Below are 15,946 nucleotides of genomic sequence, written 5' to 3'. Positions count from 1 at the left end.
ACAAACACAATAAGCCATAATATAATTTAATTTGAAATAGCCTAATATCATTTTTTTAATGTAGAAAGGAAAAAAGAAAAAAACTTAAAACAAGAGTATGATATTACAACTTAAAACTCAACATTATGCTTTATTTCCACATTTATAGCACATATATATACACACACACACACACACATTCAATTATTTGTTTTGTATATTGTGCATATGATGTATACATGTATAATATATACAAAAACAAATTATTTCATATATATATATATATATATTACAGTATGTTTACAGTACACACACACACACACACACACACACACACACACACACACACACACACACACACACACACACACACACACACACACAACAGTATATAGTAGGCCTATAGTATACAATTATATACACAACTATTTGTTATTTCCTGTATTTGTGTATACAATTGTTTATTTGATGTTTACTCATATTTTAATGGTCACAAGATGTAATTCTTATCTACTTAAAATACAAGATATTAATAAAACTAAGTAACACAAGCCCTCCTCCTTTTATAAATTGTAAATTATAACAATAATCACACTTTACATCTGATGTGTTTTTGATACATCTTTAGTCTTACCTAAGCACGTTTCCATCGATATCCTGGAAATACAATAAAATAAAGCCAAACGATATACTGTAGTATTCAAACGACCTGGCACTCGCGTGTGAATCCAGTCCGTTCATCTACACACGCCGCCTGGTGTCTTCCAAAGGCGCGAGCGCTTTACGCGACTCTGGGACACATTTTGTCAGCAACCAGCAAGCATGGCTCTGTGGTAATAGAATAGCCCGTGTAATTTGACACTTCAACTTGCCGTGCACTACGTTAGTTGATTCAGACAGTCACACTAACGAAACGCCGTGCGCTTTTCTCTCAGTGTTTGTGAATTGTGAGGGGAGAAAACAGATCGTAACTTCAAATCCAGGAGGTTTTAGGCGCCGTGCTGTGATTGGACCCAAAAGTAAGTTGTGTTTGTGTTTTCCTATCATTTTCACACCTTGCTCGCAGGGAAGGTTTTTATGCATTGCATTGAAATGAATCCGTAGCCTCCGCGCTAGCTCCAACCTCAGCTAACAATAGAGTCACTTAAAGTATCGCTGAGATGTGTACACATGTATTTCTGCCCAGGAAACAATTGCACTTACTGAAGCGTTGGCGATACGTTGGCTTTGTGTTTTCGAAGCAAAGCACTATTGAGCGCTTTTTTCCCCTGGACAGTGGCGTTCAGAGGAACGCGGAATTTGGCTGAACTGGAGAAGCCCACCGTTTACATACCACTCAGCATATCGTTTTGGTGTGTTGCATTGTTCAGATGAAGAGGGCACTGTCATGCGGTGGACGGTTGGTTGGCACGTAGATGGGCACAATTGGATGGCTTCGTTGCAGAAATGTAATTTAAATTCGCCGGGTCTTTTTGATTAGGTGAAATTATATTGCAGCGTCTTGATAAGGAATAGGAAACAAGGCTTTCAACCATGTGCTGAAATGTGATGTTTCATGCCGTTGTGTAGTAACAGGACAACCGCGTTGATGCATTGTGATCGCTGATATTGTAACATTTCGTTCGAATCTTGGATTCGGTGAATGCTTGAATGGAACAGACTTTGAGGACACAAGCAGTGTTGGGTGCCCACTGACTATTTGATCTGGATGTCGTAATCCGATTAGAAAAATCAAGTGTTTGCTATTAGAAACCATTCCGTTTTATATATACATAATTAGATGACAGTTGACTTATAGTTGACTTATTTTATCATTGCATATGGGTTACATTGCCTACCAGGAAACGCAATAATGTTTAAATGATCAGTAGTTTACAGAGTGTGCCCCTAAAATGTAAATAATACACCCAAAAAGAAATGTAAGCAAATACTTTAAAAAGAGTGATGTGCAATGCAATTATTGTTTTCAAAAAATGAAAAAAAGCGATGTATCATAAGTCCAACAGAAGTGCTTGTAATACAAAGTTTTGGGACATCACAAATTCATATTAGTACGTTCACAATAGTACAGAATAGTAGCCTACTTGATGCTGAAAATTGAATCACAAATAAGTGCAATATGTGATGTAAGAATAAGTTGACAAAGGTATTGTTTAGGAGTATGTTTCTCTTTGCTCATGTTCAAAATCCAGAAGTGATATGAAGTTTATCTGAAAATGGCCACTGATTATTACAATTTTAGCCATGCAATTTGTAATAGTTGCCAGATTACATTTTGAAGTAATCTATCAAAGACTGGTTGCAAGATACAATACAGTTCACGCATGCCAAGTGTCCACCAAGTGTTCTCTTGGTAATCCATGGGCTATTTTGTGTGCTTAGTAAGTGAATATTTTATTTTACAGATAATTATTACATCGGTCAGCTTTTGTTAATAGTTTTTATTTTCCTACATGATGTTGAATCAAGTTATCTATTGATGGTTTATGCCCAAGCATCTAGCATGGCCCAAGCTTTATGCATGGTCATGTTAATGCTTTTTATTCTAGAAATACATATTTAATTACTTTAGGAGAGTCTTCTGCCAATAGTACTACAAGAAGCCTAAACATATAGCCGGAATTCTTTCTAGCAACAATTTGAGTTTACAGTAAATTGTCATTGTTTTATGAAAATAGGTTTTGTTTCCTCTAAACTAAGTTTTAACACAAGAGTTTCTTTTTTTTAGTGGACACGGTTGTTGAATGCAGACAGTTTTTTTAGGGTGGTTTCTTCAGTCAAAGTTTCCATTTAATGACAATTTCTTGGTCACCTCTTTAAATCTGTACAATCACAGTCAATGTTTACATGGCTGTGTGTGTGCTGATAATGTTAAAAACTTCCCCCTTACTTCAGGGCAGATTGCATCTGGAACAAAGGTGAAAGTACCTAACTTTCAGCTCACTCATTTTGAATTGTGGTGTTGGTTCATGTTAACATTATTGGAGGAGGCATATTTTAAAGGCCAATTATTGTTTGCAAATGTTTAAAAATGAAGACTAGAGTCTAATTTGATGAGTCTGCTGGGGGTGTATTTTAAAACGCAGTAGATTTACCCACCAGTGTGACGTCCTCTGTATGAGTGGCTTAACTTGTAGCCTATGAGTCAGGAATGGAGAATTTGTCTAGGAGAGGAGAGGAGAGGAATTGAGTTTATTTTCCTCCCTTCTTCAGACAGGGGCCCCAGGTTGAGGATCATCATTACCAAGGGCAGAGGTTTTAGCCAAAGTCATGTAAAAGACACAGATAGAGCTCAAGTCATTGTCAACGGGGCTAAAGAGGAATTGCGGAGGGCTTAATTGAGCTTAATGTGGGATTAAACTTCCATAAAATCGTTGATAAGTTGTTTTCAACATGCCAAAATAGAGAGAATCACAATATATGTCATTTGAACAAATTAACATTGTCAAAAATGTATCAGATTTTACACGCAAATTATTCAGTAACAGGTTTATTAGTTATTATTGCTCACATCGCTGTGCATTTATGCACATTTGTGTCTCTATTGTGTCTAGCCTAACAAATGTGTTCAAGGTTGTCCAGTTTAGGAGTGTAGTCTAGATGATCTCTTTTCACATTCAAATTCTTGGCATGTGTGACAAAAGCTTGCCTAATTCACTGGGCGATTTAAGGGTGGGAATCGTGAGTGATCCAGCTATACAATATTATCATGATACTTGGGTCACAAATCACAATACCATACAGAAAGAGTTGTGTGTATAAGTTGCAATACTTGCCAGCATCATTAGTTCAGCATGAAACTTTTTTCCCCAAATGATAAAAGGAAAAACAGACATCTTTTAAAATAAAAAAATCCTCTAAAATGTCAATACTTTGATCATATATTTCATTACACTATACACTATGACTTCTAGACAACTAATTCGAGTTAAACGCAGTTTGTTGAGTTTAAGAATTTTTTTATTTGATGAGACCTAATATGAGTAAAAATGACATGGTAGTCTTCATTAAGAGATATTTCACCCAAAAATGAAAATTCTGTCATCATTTACTCACCCTCAGGTTGTTGCAAACTTCTATGAGTTTCTTTCTTCTGTTAAACATAAAAGAAGATATTTTGAAGAACGTGGGTAACCAAACAGTTGAAGGCCGCATTGACTTCCATAGTATGGAAAAAAATACTTCAGAAGCCAATGGCTTCAGTCAACTGTTTGGTTAACGACATTCTTCAAAATATTTTCTTTTATGTTCAACAGAAGAAAGAAACTCATAGAAGTTTGTAACAACCTGAGGGTGAGTAAATTATGACAGAATTTTCAATTTTGGGTGGAATGTCGCTTTAATAGTGTTTCATACTTCATTTCTTTATTTCCTCTCCTTGCTTATAGCCAGAATAAGACGATATGTTTTTTTTTTCACCAGCTAAAAATACTAATCGGTGTTTTGACAGGTTGACGTTTAACTGTTAGCACACTATTGTGGTGAAATTGTGAAATAGTAGGCACATGTTCATTCATCATAAAGCTGAACAGTCGTCTAGCCACCACCCGCACACGCCCACTCTTGAACCTGAATCAGGCTTTGTTTGACTCCACATGCTGCACTGTGGATCATTTATTACGCTTAATACGCTGATGGCCTTTTTGAACTGTTCACATTACGTCTGCATAACCGCCTGCTCGACTTGTGTGTACACTTTCGTTTCTGACTGTGGTGATCGGGGTTAATACCTTTTCGTTAAATGTAGCCTCCGAACCACAGATTATTCAGACAATAGGAGTTCATGACTTCTTATTTCCTTGCAGACTTACGGGTACGTTGGTCTGTTTCATCTTGCGGTTCGTGACCTCGGTGAAGCAGAGGGAGAGAGACTTTTGATTTTAATTGCATGCATCTGCAAAGAGCGTGGCGTGGGACTGAATCTGCTTCCAGGCTGCATAAGTTGAAAGCTTGTTGAAGGCTGCCTCTGACTCTTGAGCTGACAATGTGACCATGGATGCACTGGGATGCGATGTGCAAAGCATTAGATAGCTGGTGCCATTCTAAGTGCTTTACCTCTCAGATAGGGACTGTCAGGCCCACACTGTCACAGGCTCATGCATGTTTGATTTGACGCACTTTGAAAAATGAACGCAGAAGATGTCACAATGGCTGTATCCCGTTTCTGTCGGCGAGAGCAAGTACTTTGAACCAAAAATGACACCCAGCTACTTTTTTTACCCAATGCAAGGGCTTGATATTTGGAACTATAGGACAAAATGTCCCCACCACACACTGACAATTTTGCATGATCACAAGCAATTACCTTCGTTTTTTGGTGCCAATAAAAGCTCGCAGTGCTTTGAAGTCTGACTGCCGCTGTGTGCTTTGCAAATCCAGCTTAAGCAAAACAAACATATTGTCCTCAACCTGTTTTCTTTTGACTGAGGCAAATTAGTGTACATTCAGTGAGCCATGTTCTCCATGCTAAACTGTTAAGTCCCGCTACTCTTTTAAAGAGATCCATCTCTCTTTGAGAAACAAATATCTGTGTTGTTAAGTACACTGCTTTATAGCTCTATAAAGGTCTATAGAGAGTCAGGCCTCAGTTTCATGTCATTGAAAATTTTAGATTGATGCAACTGGTTGTACTAAAGTTGTTAATAGATATTTCTACATTCAAATTCTGCATGTTTCTTTTTTAGCAGTGCATAGCTGTATGCATGCATGTATGCAGACTTTGCACAACACCAATGCATCTGCGTTCATTTTATGTATTGAAATACTGCCATGTATTCCATCATGTGGAAATCGTCACCGCATCTGAGCTGTCTGTCTCTGTCTGCGAGTGGGAGATTTCCCTCCATCCCTGCGAGTGATCGCTGTGTTTCTGAGAGGGACGTGCAATTACTTTCAACATGGCCTGGGGGATTCATACATGTTTTCTGACAAAGTAAATTAATTAGGTTTTCTTTGGAAAGATAAATATTATTTCTCATCCAAATTCGCCTTTTACGGGAAGCTGGATTTGCGTCTGCGTGCGCCAAATGACACGCACACATAACCTTGGCTTAGACATTTGCACAAGGTGAGACTAAATGAAAGCTGAATGAAAGGCAACTTCAAGATGTCAGGAGAACATGACAAATGGATGGTGGCGAATGAAATTCATAGTAGATCGGTCAAATCCCTTAGTGTCGCAGGAAAAATGTGAATTTATATTAAACAGTAAAAATGCATTCGATTTTTTTTCCCCGTTTTCTCTTTGTTTTTAGATACTTTGATATTAAAGCTTATGAGCTAAATTTTTCATTTTTTATTAGCTACTAGGATAATCTGTCAAGTTAGTTTTTAATAAGAGACCAGATGATTTCTGTTGGCAAGGTCTATTTTATTTGTCTTTCTTCCAGGAACATACATACATACTACATATAAATAATACTGTTTTAAAAAATATATATTTCAATGTTTTTAATTTAATTACCATGCTTGAAACTAACTAGGCACACAATCTGATCAACCAGTCAATAATTATACTGATTCAGTCTTGCAAATTTCATAATTTAGCATGAACACACAGTTCTGATATTTTGTAAGGCTTTTGTTTTAGTAAGAGTGTCAAATTTAACTCGGTAACCACTCCAACAGATTTAGTGACTGATTCATCTGATTCAGACTCAGAGTTCATGAGTCTGTTTGACTGATTTGAGAATCAGATGACAGTGGTCGTACTGTATGTAATATAAAGTAACAATAAAAGAAAGATGCATTATTTTGTTTTATTTTGTGATACCCAACCCTTTCAGTCATTACATTCAGATTGCAAGTTGGTAGTGGTAAAGTTTACTCTGGTAAAAGTCCTTTTTTTGACACCATGGGCCCTAACAGCTTGCTCCAGCGCAATCACTCTTTTGGTGTCTACTGTCAGGATTTACTAAGACACGCAGTGAAAATTTAGCGCTGAAAAGGTGTGGACACTGCTGACGTTATTGAATGCATTTGTAGTTTCCCTCTCAGACACTACATTTATTGGAGGAATCGCACAAGGTGATTTACTAAGGTTTGTTCTAGTCAATTTACTGGTATTTGCGCCATTATTTACCGCCCAAAAAGCATGTCTTAAACCAGATGCTAATTTGCGCTACTCTTGGTAGATTGTGTGTCGTCAGTCGATCACGCGCAGAACTTTTCACTCCCATCGCTGCTTTTATGGGATTGCGCTCTCATGCTAATTTGCACTGTTTCGTAAATCTGGCCCTATATATTCAGAAGCAGCAGAGCACCACTGCACTGGTATAGTGTAATATCATATTCATCTTGCATAGTATGCTGTTAAAACTGCAAAAATTTTATAATCTTTTTGTCATATCATATAAGTATCATTCTGATTTTCCACGTTTTTATTACCTGGATTCTGCTTTAGCACTTATTAACCGTTCAAGGCAGTTCTCACAATGAAAATGTATTCCATCTGAGAACACACCTCTTGCTCCACAAATACAATTCATGCATCACAGCCTCCGTGCAGAGCTCATGAGGTGACAGCTGTAGGCAACAGAGAGACGTTCATGGAGTGCTAGTGCAGACTCTGCGCCAGATAGAGCATGATAAATCCAGAGCCGTGTAAGTGTGTTTGTCTGCGCGTGTATGTCCAGGCTCAAATTGGCATGCAATGGCAAGCACCACTTCCCAGGTAAGTGCTGTGTGCCCTGGCTCTTAATGACTGTTTCATAAGCCACACTCTTGGTGGCCGCTATATGCCCTCCCCTCTCGTTCACCCCTGCGGTTCTGAACCAGACTGCTTCACACTCTTATGAGCTCATGTCTTTTAATATCTCTACCTGGGCTGTTCAGATAAAGAGCCATATTAGAAACCCCAGAGTGCAAATATTGTAAAATGGCAGGTCTGGTGTAGTGGTTTCTGCTGAGCCTTGTCATGGAGGAAAAAGTCGAGTTGATTTAATGGTGGCTAATGTCTTAGAACTCCAAGGCTATTAGGTGTTTTTTCACTCCAAGTAGTCCGACGTTTATGCTGTAACAAATTGAAACTACAAGTTTTGTGTCGTCTGAATTCCACCACAATAAAGTTGTCAGAGATAAGAGTAAGCGATATTGCAAACTAAACCTTGATATTTCATACCTCATTCTTGCGCGCATCTTCGGAGAAAACAGAAGCCATTGTTGCACTGATCATTTATCATTGCTGTAATGAGATTAAACTAATCGTGTATTCCAGAGACAGCAATGATACACTGTGTGGGGCTTGCCAGGGATCATCTTCAAACAGTATTTGTCATTGTCTCTCAGTGCTTTTTAATTAACTGTTGACAAACAGCTTAAGCCTTTTGGGTGTTATGATTTAAAAGCAGTCCCATTTCAGTGCGTCCTAAAATATGGTTTCTTTAAAGACAAAAGCTAGAAATAAATAAATATGTTTTGCTATCTATTAGGCAAGAGCTCTGTAATGTCCTGCTCCAAAATCTAGTGAGCTGACTTTGGAGAGTAACTGTAACCTTGATGGGTTAGTTCACATAAAATTCATTACTTACTCATCCTCATGTCATTTCAAGTGGAACACAAATTTATTTTGAAAAGTGGTGTTTATTTTTTGTCCACATCAAAGAAAGTTAATGTTGTTTTGTATGGAGCAAAAAAAGGACATTTCCTTCAAAATATCTACTTTTGTGTTCCACAGAAGAAAGCCATTCAGTTTGGAACGACATGAGGTTGAGTAAATGATGAAACTATTTTTACTTTTAGCCTAGGTGTTAAAGGTGTTTAAAGCACTGTTACTAAACTTGCAATTGTATTTGTGTTACATTGCTGCCTATATAGATGCATTTCAAATGAGCTGTGCTATTTTAGTATTAAATGTATACTATAGTAGTATTTATTAATATTTTGAAGAGTTTTTTTGTTTCCAATTAAAAATGTAAGTTTAAGTAAATTTGTGCTCCTATCATATTTATTAGCTTTTTAACATTTCCATTTAGCTTTAATTTTCTTTTCCAAATTTAGTACTTCAACTTAACTTATTTCAGTTAGTTGCCAAAGTTAAAAAATTCCCAATTTTCTTCTTTTTTGTTTAATTTTTCATCTAATTCTTATATATTTATATATTTATTGATTTTAGATTTAAGTTACTAAAAATAATTTTTTTTGTTTGTATTTTGTTCAGTTACCAATAACAAAACTGCCAATTGGTCACATATAAAGTTTCATGATGGTTACGATGCTCCCATAGAAGGCAGCCTCCTATGTAGGCAGCACAACTAGCTAGTTTTTAAAACAGAGCTTCTGAGTAAGTGGTTTTCTAAAACGAGTTCAATGTTTCATTAGTGGCTGCTGAGATCGTTATTCTGCTCTTTCAGTAGTGAGCTTGTTGCTGATGCATAAGCAAACAGTGTTCACATGAAATGTTTTAATTGCACATTAACCCACTGCTGGCATATTAATCTGGCATGCCTTAAAGCCGCCACAGCATCCGTTACATTCCCCCATAGTTTTATCTGCCACCGTGGCCCTGAGTGAGACGTTGAGCTTCAGAGTGAATTGTTGTTTTATTAGCTAGATTGAGCTGGTGGCGCGATGCACGTTGGGTGCGTCTCCTCCGAGGACGCCTCTGAGAGCTCCGTATCTGCAGTAAGTAGTCACCAGGGACGGATGGCACATGCCAGCTCAAATTTTCACGGCGGTCCTCAGACGAGAAACAGCAGACCGGGAATAACATGCACCACCCCCCCCCCCCCCCCCCCCCCCCAGTCACCATCCCAGATATGGGAGAGCAAAGTACCTTTTTCAGGACATCTTGAGCATCTAATCAATATCACTGAGTGTTATTGAGGTTGGCTTGCTGTGCCTTACCCTGTTCTAGCTCTCGAAAGCAGCCTTCGTTTACATGGCTGTCTAATTTTCTCTGGAATTCTTTTGACTCTGGGACACATGAACAGAGGAAACTCAATCTGGAGTGCCCTGAGGGGTTCCTCTGCAAGAGAATTCCCACTCAGATAGTTGCCAACACCCACACAAACATTTATATAGGTTTGTTTTCAAGGAAGAGAACGCAAACCTCAAACCTGCGTCACACCACAGCCGTCGACAACCGCAGAAGGCGAAGCAGCTTGTTCATTAGTGGGCAGGTGGGAAGTGTAAAGGCATTTGAACATGTGCATAGGGGCCACTGCTTATGTGCCGCAGTATCATTAATGAGATCACAAGTTGTACTAACAAAGAGCCGCTATGTACATGCTTATTTATTTAACAGGTTGGCCCATTTTGTATTTCACTCTTCATTCTTTATTGAAAGATGGAAGGAAATACTGTGTTGTATTCCAATCTGAGATTGATCATTTATTTAGTTTATTTAAATAAATATGTAATTTTAATTTAAAAATGTAAGATTTTTGGATAAAATATCCAAAAAACCACAAAAATCGTACATATTTAAATTAAAATTACATATTTATTTAAATTTTTCCAACAATGTTTAAATATAGAGAACTCAGCTATTTTAACCAGTGTAACGTCCCGTGTCATTGTGTCGCCTGCCAATGATGTCATATCCGCTTTACCAGTTTTACTTCCATAGAAACCATATGGAAACACCAAAGACGCTTTAATGTATTTTGCTTTAATAGACAGGTCAGTAACTGTTTTGATACCTTTATCGACAAAAAACTAGTCATTGTTACATGGTTAGTCTTGCTGTTTGAATCTCTTGTTTTCTTGATTTAACGCGAGTAACATGTTCGTACCATGACCCAGCGTCGTCAAAACCGACTTCGAAATGTTAGAAATTTTACGATACCAGCATTTTGAGCGCTGTTGAACGGATTCTTAAACAACTCTGGTTGGCCATTGCATTCCCGCGCTCAACATATCTGATTGGCTACAATGATAAACGCTTCAAAAACATGTTGTCTTCTTCACCGAGCGCTTACACGGATACACACTGGAGCGTTTGAAAGCAGGCATCTATCGGCAGATCCCTAATCCCAAAAACAGTGCTCAAAATGCTAGAGGTAATTGCTGGTATCGTCACATTTTTTAAATTTCAACAACACTACTTTAATCATAACACGTGCAATATGCATAAACAACTAAATGACAGGAGCGGCAGCGGCCGACTGCAGCCCTTGGCCCTTGGACTGCAGTTCCGTCGGATTGCTTTTCATCGGCGATGGAGGTGAAGATGACATCACTCATGATACCACCCTCATTCACTGCATCAAGCTACGCCTTTGTTATTGTTTTGAATTCATCTCTAGCGGCGAAACTTGCATACTGTGCCTTTAATTAAATATAAATTAATTAAATTTAAATGTTATGTTATTGATTTGTTATTAGTATTTGGTAACGCTTTATTTTACAGTGTCCTTGTTACATATGTTACATGTACTTACCGTAGTAATAACCGTAAATTATGCATAATTACATTCAACTAACCCTCAACCAAAACCTAATCCTACCCTCACCCTATAGTAAGTACATGTAGTTAATTATTATTACTCAGTACTTTAAGTTTAAGTATACATTAAACGATTTAGCCATTATATTTGGCTCATTGACATTTCCAGTGCCCTGCAGTGTGACATGCTATACGCTATCTAAATCGATTGTACTGTAACTAGATTTTTCTACATTTGCTTTTTTTTAAATTCAATTAATTTGTCATACCAAAGAAGTGCAAATCTAAAAATAACAAAAAATATGTTATATTTGTCAAAGGGGCTGCTTACTTTTTATTGTGTTGTTATGTGTAAAATGTATCCTTAAAATATCCTTTTATCACATCGTGAGCTTAGAATTATATGGTTCTATCTCCACTTTTGGTCGAAATTGAGTTTTTGACATAATCTTATCCATTAGGTGTTTATTAATGCCTTTGTGGTGTTATTTTTGTAAAAAAAAATATTTTGTTAGTAGTTTTAATAAAATAAAAAGGTTCCATCTCACAAAACAGCAGGGATTTAAAAACTTTTATGCTCAATATCTCAGAACTACCCTAAACAGAGATAGAACTGTATAATTTTAACCTCACGACATTGCAATGATCGGAAATGGTCTGTTGTGGCTATTTGTTATAAATTACACAATTTTGTGTCTGTTATGAAATGGCCAAAAATGTGTTCTGTGATTTCAGTTTGTTTTTATAAAGAGCATTGTAGTCCCAAACACAATTTTGTGTCATGCCATCAAGGTCAATTGTCCTTTTTGTCTCTATATTAAAATAGAAGTGGTTTATTTAGAAAGAAGAACAACAGTGTTTTGTCTAGAATTGACCCTAATAATGAGGCGGTGTACCCCGTGTTGTTAGCTGCAGCTGGTGTCTAAAGAATTACCACACGTCACTGCCCTCTGGCTATGGTTCGCCAGCTCATCTGATATTGAATAATGATCGTGGCTGGCTTGTAGCAAACCACCATTCCAAGTGTCTGTCACTTTAAGTGACTTCCACAATGGTAGCCTTTCTCTCCACCCTGTTTGGTGGTGGCTTCTTTTAAAGGGGTGAATTGAGAGCGCTCAGGGTCTGCGTCTGTACTAGTGTGTTTCCCGTTCTTGGCCTCCCGCGAGTGGAGGGGGTTGGCGGTGGCAGTCACGTGAATAGTAATTGTATTTGTGTTTGGTTCCTTTCAGGCTGTCGCTGTAAATCTGTTTGAGTCGTCACTTTGTAAATCATTATGATGGCTAAAAGCCTTTTTATTGAATTAAGGAAGGGGGAGTTGTTCTCCTGGGCAAATGTAAGATGATTTTTTTGTTTGTTTGTTTGCCCCACGCTAATCTTGAGTAAAGATATCATTCAGTTTTAGTTTGCTTTTGTTAGAATTGTTTGTTAAAAAGGGAAAGTTGACTTTGCGCTTGTGTTCTTTTGTTTTAAAATATATTAAACAAGATTTTTAAGATCTGATTTTAAATCAGAGTGTGGAATGAATAATATGCTAAAAAGTTCTCTCATTACATTGCAGATAGATTTGTATGAGTCGTTCCAGATGCTACTACAAGATCGAAGAATATTTTTAAAGCTTGCAAACTGTTTTGGCTTCCCTGGGTCAGACAGGGTTAAAATCATTAGATGAGGATTTTTGTCAAACTCAAAGTGTCACTTACTAGCAAAACTGGTTTCGGCTGACAGAAACATGTCCTGAAGATCAGCAAGATCAGCTTGACGTGTTGTCTGATACACATCTCCGTGCTCCTCTGCGCTCTCCTCTGCCACTGGTGGCTGGCATCATGCGTGGCGGCAGGCATTTGTCACTCTGAGCTGATGTACTGTCTGTACACACACACTAAATAGGATAAGAACTATGGATCTTCTTTATTCTGTTACTTGTTCCCAGAGGCAGCAAGGAAGGCATGTGTTTTTGAAATAGATGTCTTATCGTTTCCATAAAGACAGAATTGTCAGCTGAAATGATGTTTCTTGTTGCTGTTAGAGATAGGGGTGTTATGAACATGGATTTAGATTTGAATTAAGGAATGAATGAATGTCTTTAAGTGTCAGTTGTATGTTGATACACTAAAGGTCTCAAACAGTTAATGTTAACTGTTGGGTGCAGCTGCTGACGTCAAAAGAGTGTCCTGCTTGAAGTTACTGTAAAATGCTGTTCTTAACCTATTTTACTTCTGCAATGTGATGTATTTGTGAGTGAAAGGGGATACTGTTGAGAAAAAAAAATGTAGGGCAGGATTGTGTTTATTGCAATTGATCAGCTTGTGAAAAGTTGCTATTACAAAAAGGAATGAAAAGTAAGAGGGATTCATGAACTAAAAGGAATGTTCTTTTAGAAATGTACCAGGCTTAATTTCAATTAGAAATGTACGCTGAATTGGGAATTTATTTATTTATTTATTTTTAGTTGATCTCTATTGGAAATCTGCATGTTCATGTCCTCTTTGCTATCGTCTAACGCTCACTTGGTATTCTTTTAAAACACAAAAAATGTAATATCACTGTTAAATATTTTTTAGCAAAGCTCAAAATGAATATCCATTTTACATACTGTACATTATAATGTTGTAATTTTCTAAATTGACTTGTAGCATTTAAAGATGGATTTTAGATTCTAGTATTTTATTTTTCATTTATATATTAATATATATTAATAGTATAGAATTTTATTATCGGCCAGTTATCGGTTATCAGCCATAACATAAAAATAATATTGATGTTGTTTGATATGTGCATTAATACTTATGTGTTTGCTCTCTGAACTGTAAATTGGGTCAGTTTTGATCCCCAAGTTGACTTCACCGAAGAGAAAGTTGCTTTTATGTACTTTAATATGTTTGTACTCCGGGAGGGCTCGAGGTTCCTGGAAGTATGTACTCTGATGGGCAGATCCACTTTTGTAGTATGAGGGAGGAGAAACTGCTGAAAATTTCTCACAGTCGCCTGTCTGACAGAGTAACAACTCAAGCTAAAAACTCTTCTGGAAAATATTGATGTTGGAGGAAGTCAGTAGGCTGTCACAAGCGTGGAAGACTTTATGTCCATGGTGATGAATGTGTCCTTGGCAAAACACCCCCAGTGCTTTTGGACTTTTAACTAAGCATTTGGATATCATCCTGATCTCATCCTGTTTGTTTCGTAATTAGAATTCCGTTCATTTCAATAGCTATAATATCTTTTGGTAGTTTCAACAGTTTGTCTGTTCTACAAATTGGTCATGACAATTGAGGAGAAGATTAATAATTATATCCCATTACTGCAATAGACGCCCTAAAACTGCCTCCTGGATAGATGCAGCTCTCAAAGGAGCGCGGATTTGATCATTCGCTTATGCTTCCGTGAATTATCTCAGAAGTGAATCTGACATTTTGTTTATTCAGTTTTCCCACAAAGTATTGTTCAGTGAAAGACAGTGCAGACAGATTGCATTCGGGCCTGTCAGTCACAGGTGCAGTCTTTTCCTTCTCTGATAGCTAATTAAGTCATGACACATGTTTGGCAAGATGCCGACGTCCCAGTGGATTATGAAATTATTATAGAAGGCATTCAGAATAGAGGAGCAGAAAGATCAATATTGCATGTTTGCATAAGCTCATTACTAAAGACTTCAAACGCAGACATTTCTGTTGTGGTTAACATGTGGTAGGCCTCTTACGCTCTTGTTGCTAATTTGCCAGCGCAATAATAAATGTAAAATTAAATTCATTATAAACAAATATACTGTTTATCAGCTTAATTTACTGTCATTTTCGATGTAAACAAATGCTTCATCGTTTATGGTGTTTCTCTGGTAAATGTAGAAGTTGTCTAGGACTTTATTCTGGGCTTTGAATTATTCAATGTAGCATCATGGATTTTCATAGAGCCATTGTTTACTTGATTTTTGCAATTTAAATTATGTTGAATCTGTTTTACAAATCTAGATTTGCATTCAAATATTTTTGCGCATTAATCATGGTCAAATTGTGGCATGCCGTGACATTATTTGTTTGCATAGGGCCACAAAAATTTGAGCACAATTGTTTTGCGTCTTTACAAAGCCTGTACCTTCTACTTTCATAACCAATTTGATAAATTAGTGACTGCTAATAATGACTAACATGGTCAAATATATGAAATTGTGAATGGTTTGTTTTTGTTGGGTGTTGTTTTCAGTTTTTACTGAGTGACTTGTGCTTGTACTCGTTGTACACTAGGTCGACTGTGACTGAAATCAAATAAACAAGATTGACTGGATGAGAGCCAAGACACATTACTGGCTCAGGGATTGCTGTCAAAAACATCTCGGAGGATAATTAGCTGTGCTTTATCACTGCCGATTTCGCTTCTTAAAGCCACATTTATGTACACGATGCCCAGCCCTGTTAAGTCTGCAGGGCGTGTTATAACTTATTGTGACTTTATTTATAAATATCACTTTCCTGTAATTTACTCAATAATAACATATTATTTGCTAATAATGAGTCAGATTATGTACTGTCACCACAATCGGAGTGATACATAGCAGAACACCCACTGATTATTTAACTTTTTAAGGAC

The 15,946-nt window shown here is 37.1% G+C and overlaps 1 protein-coding gene across 1 annotated transcript in view; it reads left to right on the top strand.

The window, feature by feature from the left end:
* The first annotated feature begins 738 nt into the window (after positions 1–738).
* The window catches only part of zmiz1a (zinc finger, MIZ-type containing 1a), a 143,388-nt gene continuing 128,180 nt past the window's right edge, over positions 739–15,946 (top strand). Inside the window, exon 1 of the mRNA XM_077236786.1 lies at positions 739–998. The gene's annotated coding sequence lies outside the window, so the exon portion shown is untranslated. The remainder of the gene's footprint in view (positions 999–15,946) is intronic.

Source organism: Siphateles boraxobius, unplaced genomic scaffold, assembly GCF_051911475.1.
Source record: "Siphateles boraxobius isolate OS27281-9 unplaced genomic scaffold, OSU_SipBor_1 20, whole genome shotgun sequence".
Taxonomy (NCBI): Eukaryota; Metazoa; Chordata; class Actinopteri; order Cypriniformes; family Leuciscidae; genus Siphateles; species Siphateles boraxobius.
This window is presented reverse-complemented; position numbering and strand designations above follow the sequence as displayed.